Raw genomic sequence first — 12,472 nt, 5'->3', positions numbered from 1 at the left:
AAAAAACAAAAAAAAAACACTTATATATATATATATATATATATATATATATATATTCAGCCACATTTCTCACTTTTTGCTTAATTTAACTTGAAGTACAAAAATTACTATAACTAAATGAAATAAAATGAATAAAAGACAAAAAACTAATAACAAAAAAACCAACAAAATTACTAAATCTTTTAAAAATACACACACACACACAGTATAGTATATCAATGATAGTCAAATAACACTCATTGACAGTCCCTATTATTGTATGTAGGGTTGCAAAAAGGTGGAAAATTTCCAGTAAATTTAGGAAATATTCCAGAAATTTTGGAGACTTGCCAGGATTTTTGGGAAAAGTTTCCCAATTTTCCGCCCCTTTGCAACCCTAATTGTATGCTTGAGAAAAGAGCATTTCGCTAAACTTTTCTCAAACAGAAAAATCACAGATTTGGAACAACATAAGCAAGACACAATTTTCATTTTGGGGTCCGAGCGCAGTGGTCACTGTGTTGGGCAGATTGACACAGACTGAAACACACCTGTGCTTTAAACGCGCCGCTGTCAGTGAGCCTTCTGCCAGAGCTACTGCTGCTACACTTCAGTGGACTGCCACTGTAAAAATACCCTCAGTGGAGAGCAGCTCCTTCACAACTCGTGTTTTCATAAGTGTTCTACTCCCCGTCTACTTGTATTTGACGCATAACAGCATGCTGCTATTTGACAGAATGCAATATTTAGTCATGTAGTACTGTCTGTCAGCTGTAAGTACTGTCACTTGAAGCATATCAGTGGCATTTGAAGAACAAATATGGCATAGAATAGGATATTACAATAGATAAATGAAGTAAATAGTAATTGTTGCCTTGTATCTGTGCTCTCATTACACTGTGGAATAAATAAACCGATCTGCATGTTGTGTTGTGAATCTGTCACAGGGATGATATACGAAGAAAAGGACACAGCCAAAAGAAAAGATTTAGATTTTGAATGCTCGCCATCCATTGTCTTCCCCTTCATAAGCAATCTCACAAAAGCACACAGCCCATAAATTAAGAACAACAACAGAGATTCTCCAGCACTGACTGTAATGATAGGCTGATGAGACAGATACGCTGCCCCCTCTAATTCATGGAAAGAGCTCTACATGGACGGACCAGCCGTTAACTTAATGAAATCTGGCCTAAACTGATAATTCGATCAATTCTGTTTCAAAAAAAGACATGAATGGGCAAGATACATGAGCTCATGATCTGAATATCAGTGAGGATGATTGTGGTTTTGGGTGAAAGAAAACAACTTGTAAGACTTGTAAAAAGGGGATATTTATAGAAAAAAGCAGTCAGAACCAAGTCGCTTTGTTTCATATGATAGCCTTCTGTGAGAAATGGATTGAAGTTTGGGTTATTCACTAATATTTTCACTACATTCCTGTAGTTCAAACTTTATCAACACCAAAGTCATTAGTTCCATTCCAAAAGATTGCAATAAAAATACAAATAAAAAAGTTGCTTTGGATAAATCTTCGGCTCATATATACAAAAATTTTTTTGAATGTACTGTAAATTATAAAATTAATCTATTTCAATTTTACGCACACACACACACACACACAGACACAGACACAGACACAGACACAGACACAGACACACACTCATTAAATGTATATTATTTAATGTAACTGTGTATATATTTAAATGTTTTCTAATTTTTATATATTTATAAAGCATATAAAAATCTATCTATCTATCTATAAAAAATGTTTGAATGTACTGTAAATTATAAAATTCATCTATTTCAATTTCACACACACACACACACACACACACACACACACACACACACACACACACACACACACACACACACACACACACACAATTTATATTATTTAATGTAACTGTGTATATATTTAAATGTTTTCTAATTTTAATATATTTGTAAAGCATATAAAAATCTATATATCTATCTATAAAAATGTTTGAATGTACTGTCAATTATAAAATTAATCTATTTCAATTTCACACACACACACTCAATAAATTTATATTATTTAATGTAACTGTGTATATATTTAAATGTTTTCTAATTTTAATATATTTATAAAGCATATAAAAATCTATAAAAAATGTTTGAATGTACTGTAAATTATATAATTAATCTATTTCAATTTTACACACACACACACACACTGAATTTATATTATTACTGTGACTGTAACTGTCTGTCTGTCTGTCTGTCTGTCTATCTATCTATCTATCTATCTATCTACTGTGTGTTTTGTAATGTATGAACAAGTAGTTATAATTGAATCCAGTAGGGGGCACTTTAGGTCTCTTTTTAGAAGTTATGCAAGACATATTTCCAAACATCAGTAATCGCAACTTTTTCAATTATCATAATTTATAAGAATTATTATTATTTGAATAAGTAACCTAATTTACACTGTTAAAGAGTTGGATTCTCATGCTAAGCATGGACAAAGTTTAAAAAAACAATCTGGACGTATGACAGGGTACTTCTGTGCCAAAAATCTTATTTCCGGGTTCGTACAAGTTTCGGGGACATTCAACCGGAAATGTACATTATCTGTCCTTGACTTGTTACAGTGAATAAAAAGTATTACATCCCAAAAACGCTGAAATCATGTTTTTTTTCATTGTGCATTCCAATTAATCTCAATCAAACTTTAGTTGGGTTATTTTGATCAGGTAAAAAAATAACTAATAATTACAGCTAACTAACACAATAAAACACAATAAAAACATGATTACATAATAAAAAACATGATTTTTGAGTTATCGGTTTTTGCAAATAAACTCTTCATATATAGATGTATTTGTCATCTATATAAGCTTTATGTAATGATGACTGTAATTATTCCAATTCATACAGATACCATGGTAATATCTACATTATTACCTAGGAAATTACATGCAATTTCCGTTATTACCATGCAATTTCCTAAGTAATAATACAGATATTACCATAGTATTGCCCTGTTATTACTGAGCCATAATAGTATGTGGTACCACAGTTACTTTGTGCTATTCAGTTAAATGTCTATACATTTGCTTTATCATAGTAAAATATACTTTATATATTATGAAGTTATATTTATATTTATTACACCCGCGTACGCGTAGCACAACACAGGGTTATTGTTTTCACTCCTGTCTGAGTTTGTGCCATTCAAACAGGTAATTGTTATTGTTAAATTAATTTTAACATAGTAGTAGTACCATTACAATTTTGTTTTCACTACTGTCTGCGTTTGTGCAATTCTAGTTGTTTATTTTTATTGTATCTGGCCATGTTATTGTTAAATGGAATTTTAATAAATTGTTAAATGAAACATGTTTTTATATTGAAATAAAATGAAATTAGTTTATTAATTTGTTAGTCATATTCTAATGAATTAGGCCCTTATTATATGTCCTTGGCTGAATTTGACCATAGTCTAATATTACATTAACACTAAAATTATAATAATAATTTAAAATAGGAATGCTTATCAACTTAAATAAAGAACACAAAACATAACTTTTTCTGCATCAACGAAATCCATAAAGTCAGTCACGCCTCAGTCAGTCCTGTCACACAGGAAATTATGTTATAAAAATTTAATATTTGAGGAAATATTGATGAATTAATCTCTGTATCTGTGTAGATGAAGGTTGGAGTACAAATCCACTACTATGTTATACTATGTATATGAGATTGGGTGAAACTGTGTGTGTTATGCCCCCTTTAAGCAATCATTTTGCTCACGGAATAAATTAATCATGGCTGACCACGATTCATGATTCTACAGTGGCATTGGCAACTGATCATTTTTGCTTTTGCATGGTTACACTAATGCAATGTGAAAAATAATAAAAACAATTGTTTAAAAATTCAAATAAATTAATAAAAAAAATACCACAAGACAGAAAATAGGATCTGCAGGGCAAATAATAATAGTAATAAATTAATGCCAACTATAAAATAATAATAATAATAATTAAATATATTCATTAATAGGATGAAAGCCTTATACATTTCTTCACCAGGGTCACAAATGACTAAGGAACTCTTTCTGTCTTGAATAAAAACAAAATAAACAAATGACTAATTATTAAATGATTAATTATTAATTTAATAATGCTAATTATTAAATTGGAAAGTGTTAATTATTAAATTACAAAAAAATTACAAATGACTAAAAATTACTTTTCAAGGACACTCATGTATGGTATGAGTTTGTTTAACATCAGAGTTTGCTTGAAATGGAGGCTCACGTGCACTCTGGTGCAGTTCACAATTTTATGAACGTAATTCTGTCAAACTAGGAGAGAAATGAGACTACTACTGTTGACCAAAACCTTCAATGCATTTGTCATGCTGCCTGTCATCACAGAAAATATATTGTATTAGTGACGTGTGGAGATCATCATATTATATATTATACATCCACTTTTTTAATACAAAGCTCATATTGTCGAAAAATGCACCTAAAAGTCCAAACCACATGGTGCCAGACACTTAACCCAAAACACGACCGTTACAACCTATTTCGGGTTGGAGCGCATGAGTGCATGTTAGTTGAAGAATATTCCGTCTTGTTAAAAGAGCTGTGTTTACTGCCTACTTGGTTTATTTCCATACTACAATCTGCTACCCATCTGGCATAACTCATTTTAATTAAGATGGTGATTTTCCTAAAAAAGAGCAAAAAGAAAAGGAAAGTTAGTACGGGGGTTCTTAGACACATGCATTTCCCGTTTCTGGTTGTGCGATGACAATGGAAACTGCAATTATGCTGAGGTGTGTTTGAGAACACCTGCCACTGTCCATCTCCATGACTGCTTCCAGCAGGCCACAGCGCGCCGCTAGTCGACTCTGACAGCCTGCCGTAGCTACTATAATGCTTCACTGCCCAGCACTAGAGCCAGATGTTTCTAACATGACAGAGCCCATGCAAAAATCCATTAATGCTCGAAACAATAGCTTGGTCTGTTCTCCACTGTCGCTGGAATCACAGATCAGAGGGTCTCCGAGAGGTAATCTTGCTGGAGTGGCCACTTTTGCTCACTTTTGTGGATAACAATCCTCAATCCACTTATTCTAGAGCTGGGGAGAGTGTGAAAACACACTTTGACTTGACCGAATGCACCTGTGTCTTGCTCAAAGTCAAACACAGACTCATCTGACGCAACAGCAAATTGCGAAATCTTTTCCAAGATGTCCTTAATCACCGAAGAAAGAGGATGAAAGCCTCATTAATGTTTTCAAAGGGGTCACAAATGACTCGGGGAAATCTTTCTGTCTTGAATAAAACAGCAGAAAATTACAAAATCTTTTCTTGGACACTGTGGCGTGAGTTCATTGAACGTCAGAGTCAGTTTGAAATGGTGGTTCATGCGGACTAATCGGTATGAACATAATCCGGTCAAACTAGGAGAAATGAACTACTGATGACGAAAAACTTCAATGCATTTCTCATTGCTGCTTGTCACCACAGAAATTGCCTTTAGCGAGCCGTTCATGTTCATGTTCATTACATTTCCTGCAATACATCCACTGGAAGACAGACACCGGCTGAATTCGGAATAGCATACTGTACTACTCTTACCATTTCTGCCATATATGTCAAAAAGACATCACTACACCTATTTCTGTGATATATATGAGGTAATAGGAACATTTTATGCAGGCTGCTAAATCAAAAAGAAATTGCTTTTAACACAGGAATCTGCAGCTGAATTTGCAAAAGTATACTAGCATGCTCTTACGATGAAAGAACAATAAAACAACTACAAAGAAACGGCAAGTAACAAACTGAATTAAACGTAAAGTTTTGTAGTAGAAAGACTGAAATAGTATTTTCTTGTAACACATTTTCCAATCTTTGAATTATTTACAACTTAGAAAAAATTTATATATTTTAAGTGTAGTATTCTTATGGAACAGCACATGTAAAATATATAAAATTGTTATATACAATTTTACCTGAAATAGACTACCATTCAAATATTTTGGGTTTCCAAAAGAAGTCTTTTCTGCTCACCAAGGCTGTATTTACTTGTTAAAAAATACAACAAAAACAATAATATTTTGAAATATTACAAATTAAAATAACTATTTGAATATATTTTAAAATGTAATTTATTCCTGTGATGCAAAGCTGAATTTTCAGCAGCCATTACTCCAGTCTTCAGTGTCACATGATTGCCAATGTGAAACTGAACTGAAAACAGTAGTTCTGTTTATTGTTTTTGTGGAAACTGTGATGCATTTTTTTTCTTCAGGATTCTTTAATCTTTAATGAATAAAAAGTTCGAAAGAACAACATTTATATTTTGTCATCTTTTAAAATCTTACCGACCATATAATTTTGAATGATGCAAATGCATATCAGTGTTGTAATGTCTCTTTGATAACCCTATGCTCTGTAAACAGCTAAAAACGTAGAAGCAGTGGCCCACCCTTTTTAGGCCTATCTGAAAACCAGCCAATCAGAAATGCATTTTGTAGAAATGGCATATGGTTGAAGTTATCAAAATGGTTTACACTGCTTATAGCACCTCAGGGTTTGGGGTTTTAAACCACAGAAACAAAAACATGAGTAAAACACTGAACCTGGCAAATCACTGCATATAGCATTTGAGTTCAAATTAGGGCTGGGCGATATAGCTAAAAAATGTATCAACGATATAATGTTTCATATCTTTCGGTATCGATAATTATTGTCATTTTTTATAACCTTTTTTAAAACAAAGAGCAATAGAAAAAAATGTTTACATTTAACCACTGTATTTTTAAATTAACTAAATTTATTGAGACAAACAACAAATATTTTTGGTTTTAACAGTCAAACACAAAATACAATTTAAACAAATATCTAATTTCTAATGTTTTATATGCAGATTAAATAGGTTAAACTTTTGGCTTGTTTCCCGAAGCCACAGGAGGGAGCAATGAGCAAAATAATGCAGCACATTAAATTGTCAACGCAAGGAAATAACTGTCTATAAGAAAAAAGTGCATTACGTCTAAATTAACTCATATAAATCAAATATAATTTTGTAAATTGCATAAACAATTATGAACGAAACAGCATCACGTATTTATGCATTGCTTAATATAAAGAGCCGAATCGCCCATCACACTGATTGCCTTTAAAAACATACGAGATGCATTGAAAAGGAATAAACCTCCACAAATTCGTGACGTGTTTTCTAAGTTTAAACGGTTTTAACTTTGCATGGCTACATCTCTTGTGTGAGACGCGAGTGCAGCAGTCATATTTGTCCGTCTAGAAAATGTGCTGAATATGCATTCTGTGTGAATGGCTTGGTTTCGGTTTTAACCTAATCAAGATCTTCTACGCATTGAGCTACTATATTTCTCTAATATTTTGAATGAATAACGCAGCAACTGCGCGTCTCGTGGGCTAGACTAACAAAACATTAAACTACAACGTCACCGCATCTCGTGCTCCACTGATGACACTCCCTGACACACACCTAACTGTCACGAATCCGGTCCATGAACTTCCAATTTCATTGACTCTCGCAATACACACTGTTGCACATCACCCCGGACTACATTTTCCATCATGCATTGCACTGATTACACTCAGCACGGATTGCACACAGCTGTTTACACTGATTGCACCCAGCTGTTTCATATCACTCCCTCACTATTTAACACTCACTCTGATCCCTTCCCTCTGCCGAGTATTGTTTCAGCGATTATCCCTCCCCTAGTGATAGCTACACTACAGAGCCCTCAGTAATTTCCCAGCCTCAGCCTCAGCCTCAGCCTCAGCCGCTTTCTCGGTTTCTGATCTTCGCCTGGTTTCCTGGATTTCTCCCTTAGTCTTGCCCCTTCTGATTCTGTCTGCCAATCGTAAAACCCACGCTAGCCCTAGGATTATTTTAAACTACAACGTCACCGCATCTCGTGCTCCACTGATGACGCTCCCTGACACACACCTAACATTCCATTGTACTATTTTTGCATTCAAATGCAAATGTTTATTTTAAATTCGACTATTATTCATTTTTTTTAATACACAATCTCCTCATCACAGGCAGGCACAGCACTCATGTTCATGTTTGTGTGTGCTGTCTGCGTCACTCATAGCACGTGCCTATATCGTGCACTATATCAAACATTATTTATATCGTTATCGAAGAAGGTGTACCGTCGATAAATATCGATACCGTTTTATCATCCAGGCCTAGTTCAAATATCCAAATACTGTATAGCCTACTGGTATTCAAGCAAATGTGGTAGGCTACTGATGTATCCCTTGGATAAACAAACATGTTTTGTTAAAAATAGTACATTTATCCAATGTTTTGTGGAAATAAATGTAAATTTCAAAGTGTGAAGAAACCTGATAGGAAAGGGAACAAAAGTGGAAGTTTAGACCAAGCAATCAAAGCCAATATGAGAACATTTTTTCATGTAGAGAATAAAAAAACCCACATGAAGTTAAAGACTCAACAGCTTTATCAAATTCAACGAACTGAAAATATTAGCAAAAAACAAGAGCTCAGCGTGTTACTCTGATATTCCGACAGAGTACGTTCTGCAGTGCTCAAGGCGAGCAGCATGTGTTCGGTGTTTAACGCTCGAGATCTAAAGATTTAACACTAAAAAAGAAAAACTACACCGCTTGACTCATTCAGAACAGCAGAGGCAACCGTAAAAAGCACATCTCGCCAGGATGACAGAAAACAGCCTGTTTTGATTTTCGCTCGCACCTCGACACAAGCCGCACGATTTGAATTAATACAATGAAATGAAACCGTGCCGCCCCGTTCACAAAATAAATGCGGGAATGAGTAATAAAATGAAGTCTGAGAAAAGAAAAACAGCCCTTCTTACAGGAGCTGTAATAATAAGGGGGCTAGCGTGCAGTAGAGTTGAGTTTTCACCGCTTTCCACCGTCGCTGTCCTGCCAAAACCTCTTATCTGCCCAAAACAGCCCCTTCGCTCTGGCAAAGCTTTAGCAGTTCAAATCGGGGCTAATGTCTTCCTTTTTGTATGCGAGTCCGATCACATCGCACGGATGAAGTGATTATGGAAATGTCGGGGAGGTGCTGGAAACAGCTTTTGGGGGAGAAGTGAAGAGAGCTGACACTGAGTCGCCAGCGTGGAGAGAGGAGAGCGGGGCCATTGTGTCGTCGAGTTAGGATGATAAAGGCTGTTTTGTGTGTGCGGACTGTTTTCATATTGAGGGAGACATACTGCGATTCCCTATTGTGAGGCGAGACAGGGAAAAGGAACTGGATCTTTCTCTACCCATTTATTGATCAGGTCCATTCAAAGCCCTGTGTCCATCAAACAGTGTGCCTGTATGTTTCCTTTTTGCAATGCACAATCGATGCACTTATGGAGCCAAGCATGTGATTGACATTTGTAAATGGCAGTTTAGCAATATGAACAAATATACTGACTGCTTTAATCAACCAGCATGATCATCTAACAATTTAAAAGACCCTAAAAAAGGAATTCTCTCTCATCATTTACTTACCATCATGACATTTCAAACCTCTATGACTTACTTCCTTCTATGAAACACAAAACTAGATGAAAATACAAAAAAGCATTAATGTTAAGCAGATATTTTAGCTTTAGACCTTTTAATCCATGCATCATTAATGTAGTCCATATGGCTTATTCCAAGTCTTCTTCAGTTTTTTGAGGCCCATATGGAAATGTAATACTGTATATGACATATATTGGCCTATATCAAGAGTGGCATTGCCATTTATACGTAACATAACATACAGACATTTATAATTTGTATAAAATCCCCATGGTAAAGCCTGTATATGCACGTATGTTAATAATATCCATTTTATACTTTTTTAATGTGGTGTTGGTTGCTACATTAATATATTAATATATGCACAAATGTGTTTATATATGTTTTTGTATTTTTTTAAAATACATGTATATCTTTTATATTTACTCATATATAACATCAACATGTATTGATGGGCTTTAGGATGGATAAACATTTGTATCTAAAAATACACATTTGTTTGGGTTAGACATTTATATTAATAAATGAAATTGTTTCAATTTCTGATAAGATTCATATATGTTTTTACTTCTTATGACATATTTTGTATTTGTACATGTATTTGCATATGGGGAACACAATGAAACTGAAGCTTTTATTAAATGACAATCTTTAAATATTACTCATGAATATTTAGCTATGATGACACACGTGAGTGCCAATTTTTTTGCATATATTCAAAATCTGAGGGAAAGATTTTCAGTCTTTCAGTCAAGAACTTTGACAAATTTCAGTATGTTCCTCATACAAACCTATCAGATGGCTTCAGAAGACTTGAAATATAGGTTCTGGATAATTTTCCATGAAAGAAAAATTAAAAACAATGACACAATTTTCATTTTTGGGTGAAATATGCCTTGAAACGAGTTTATGAACACAGCAAATGGATTTTTGAACAATTGAACATGATAGGACTTGCTAAAATCACATTTCTGATTCTAATATATTTGACATGCTAAGACTAAGCATTTCTGATTCTGACCATCAGGACCTACTGTACCTTCAAAGCAGACGTGATAGATAACACTGACGAAACACACAGAGATGCAGTTTGAAATGAGCTTTTCATGAATAATCAGTGTCATTATTTCACATTTCGCAGTAAGATATTCAAGCTGAAAATGCTGATAAATTTGCCCGATGTTATCCTAATTGCTTGCGGTTTTGGGGGAATGGCTTTCGAAATGAAGGATTAGGAAAATGCAATTTCAGAAAGCACGCCAGTGTGACACATGATGGAGGAGGGCTGCGGAGGTAAATGAGTCACATGGAACAACAGCACAAAGCCGCTGGTCTAGTTCTGAGTCTTGGTTTATTCACAATATGACCCAAATTTAATCCCAGTGCAAAAGGTCAATGCTGAGCATATGCTGAAAATACAAACAAAGAGAACAATGGTTTGGGTCATACAGTAATAAACAATGAATATGTTGCTATTTTTTTTAAAGTATATTACTCATTTGATTTGCTTAAAGGATTATTAACCGAGAAATGAAGATTCTGTCATAATTTACTCACCCTCATGTCATTTCAAACCCATATGTCTTTCTTTCAAACTGTGGAACAAACATCAGGTAAGATGGGGGGAAAAAACAACAACTTTAAATTCAGAGATCATATGAATTGTGCATTATATTTCAAATCTTCTAAAGTCATATGACAAGAAAGAGACTGAAATTTAAGTAATTCACAAAAAATCTGACAGTAAAGAAATGTATAGCCTGATGTTTCAAAAGATTCATATTTCCAAAATAAATAAATACTTTCGAATTTTCTATTTATCAAAGATCCTGAAAAAAAACGCATCATAGTTTTTACAAAAATATTAAGCAGAGCAACTGTTTTCAACAATGATAATACCGTAATAAAAATTTCTTGAGCAGCAGTTTAGCATATTAGAATGATTTCTGAAGGATCATGTGACGCTGAAGACTGGAGCCGAGAAATTACATTTTAAAATATATTACATTAGAAAACAGTTAAATTGTAACAATATCCCTGTTTTTACTGTATTTTTAATCAAATCATTCACCAAATCAGCCTTGGTGAGCATAAAACAAGAAACTTCTTTTAAACATTAAAATCTTACTGACAACAAAGTTGTAATCGGTCGTGTAAGAATAATCAAATGTTGATCTGTTCCATAACACAAAGCAGTTTTATTGTTCAAAAGATTTGTATAATAGTGCATAAGTCATATGGACAATTTTTATGTTACTTTAATGGTGCTTTTCCCCCTCCTTTCAAGCTTGACAAACGTATCCTCTTTCACTTTCATTGTACAGAAAAGAGCAGCATAAACATTTTTCGTAATATCTATTTTAAATCATGCAGTGCAATTTTCATTTTCAGGGTGAACCAACTCGCGCACTGACGTTCACATCTGAAGAAACTATATAATTTCCCAAAAGACCCATCTCAACTAAAGATCCTTTGCATTAAAGATCTTCTGAAAGCAAAAACTGGTTTGAAATTAATCCATGCCCAAGACTTAACAAATCGATGCGCTCTGGACGCATGAGAACTAGAGTTATATAATGAAAAACTGACAATGATTGACGCATGTCGTCATAGCCCAGTATAAGCCAGCTGAGATCAAACAGGAGGATTGTGCCTGTCAAAGCACATTTCAGTCGTTAGGTTATTAATCATGCAAAATTTTCCAATCACAAAAGACGTTCAGTAGACAGTGCCGTCTTCCTCTCTCCCTGACAAATCCTAGTGAGTATTAATGCTTTTAAGTGAACAAAAATGGATTGCGCTCTCAAATCAATGTTCAAGTGACAAATGAAACCCCAGAAAATATGAAAAGAGGAATGAGAAGGAAAAAAAAAGCAGAGAGGGGGAGCGAGTGAAAAACTGTAGCTGGGAAGAACTGTGAAACCGTGACCTATTCAAAGG

At 34.2% G+C, this 12,472-nt stretch overlaps 1 long non-coding RNA gene across 1 annotated transcript in view; it reads left to right on the top strand.

Moving 5' to 3' along the window:
• Window positions 1-1,745: 1,745 nt before the first annotated feature.
• LOC107601762 (uncharacterized) overlaps window positions 1,746-12,472 on the top strand; it is a 23,842-nt gene continuing 13,115 nt past the window's right edge. Inside the window, exons 1-2 of the long non-coding RNA XR_001610975.1 lie at window positions 1,746-1,757; window positions 11,726-11,735. This is a non-coding gene — a long non-coding RNA (uncharacterized lncRNA). The remainder of the gene's footprint in view (window positions 1,758-11,725; window positions 11,736-12,472) is intronic.

The sequence above is a fragment of the Sinocyclocheilus grahami genome, unplaced genomic scaffold, assembly GCF_001515645.1.
Source record: "Sinocyclocheilus grahami isolate Dianchi unplaced genomic scaffold, SAMN03320097.WGS_v1.1 scaffold312.1, whole genome shotgun sequence".
Lineage (NCBI taxonomy): Eukaryota > Metazoa > Chordata > Actinopteri > Cypriniformes > Cyprinidae > Sinocyclocheilus > Sinocyclocheilus grahami.
The sequence above is the reverse complement of the archived record's forward strand: the minus strand, read 5'-3'. Positions and strand labels throughout refer to the sequence as shown.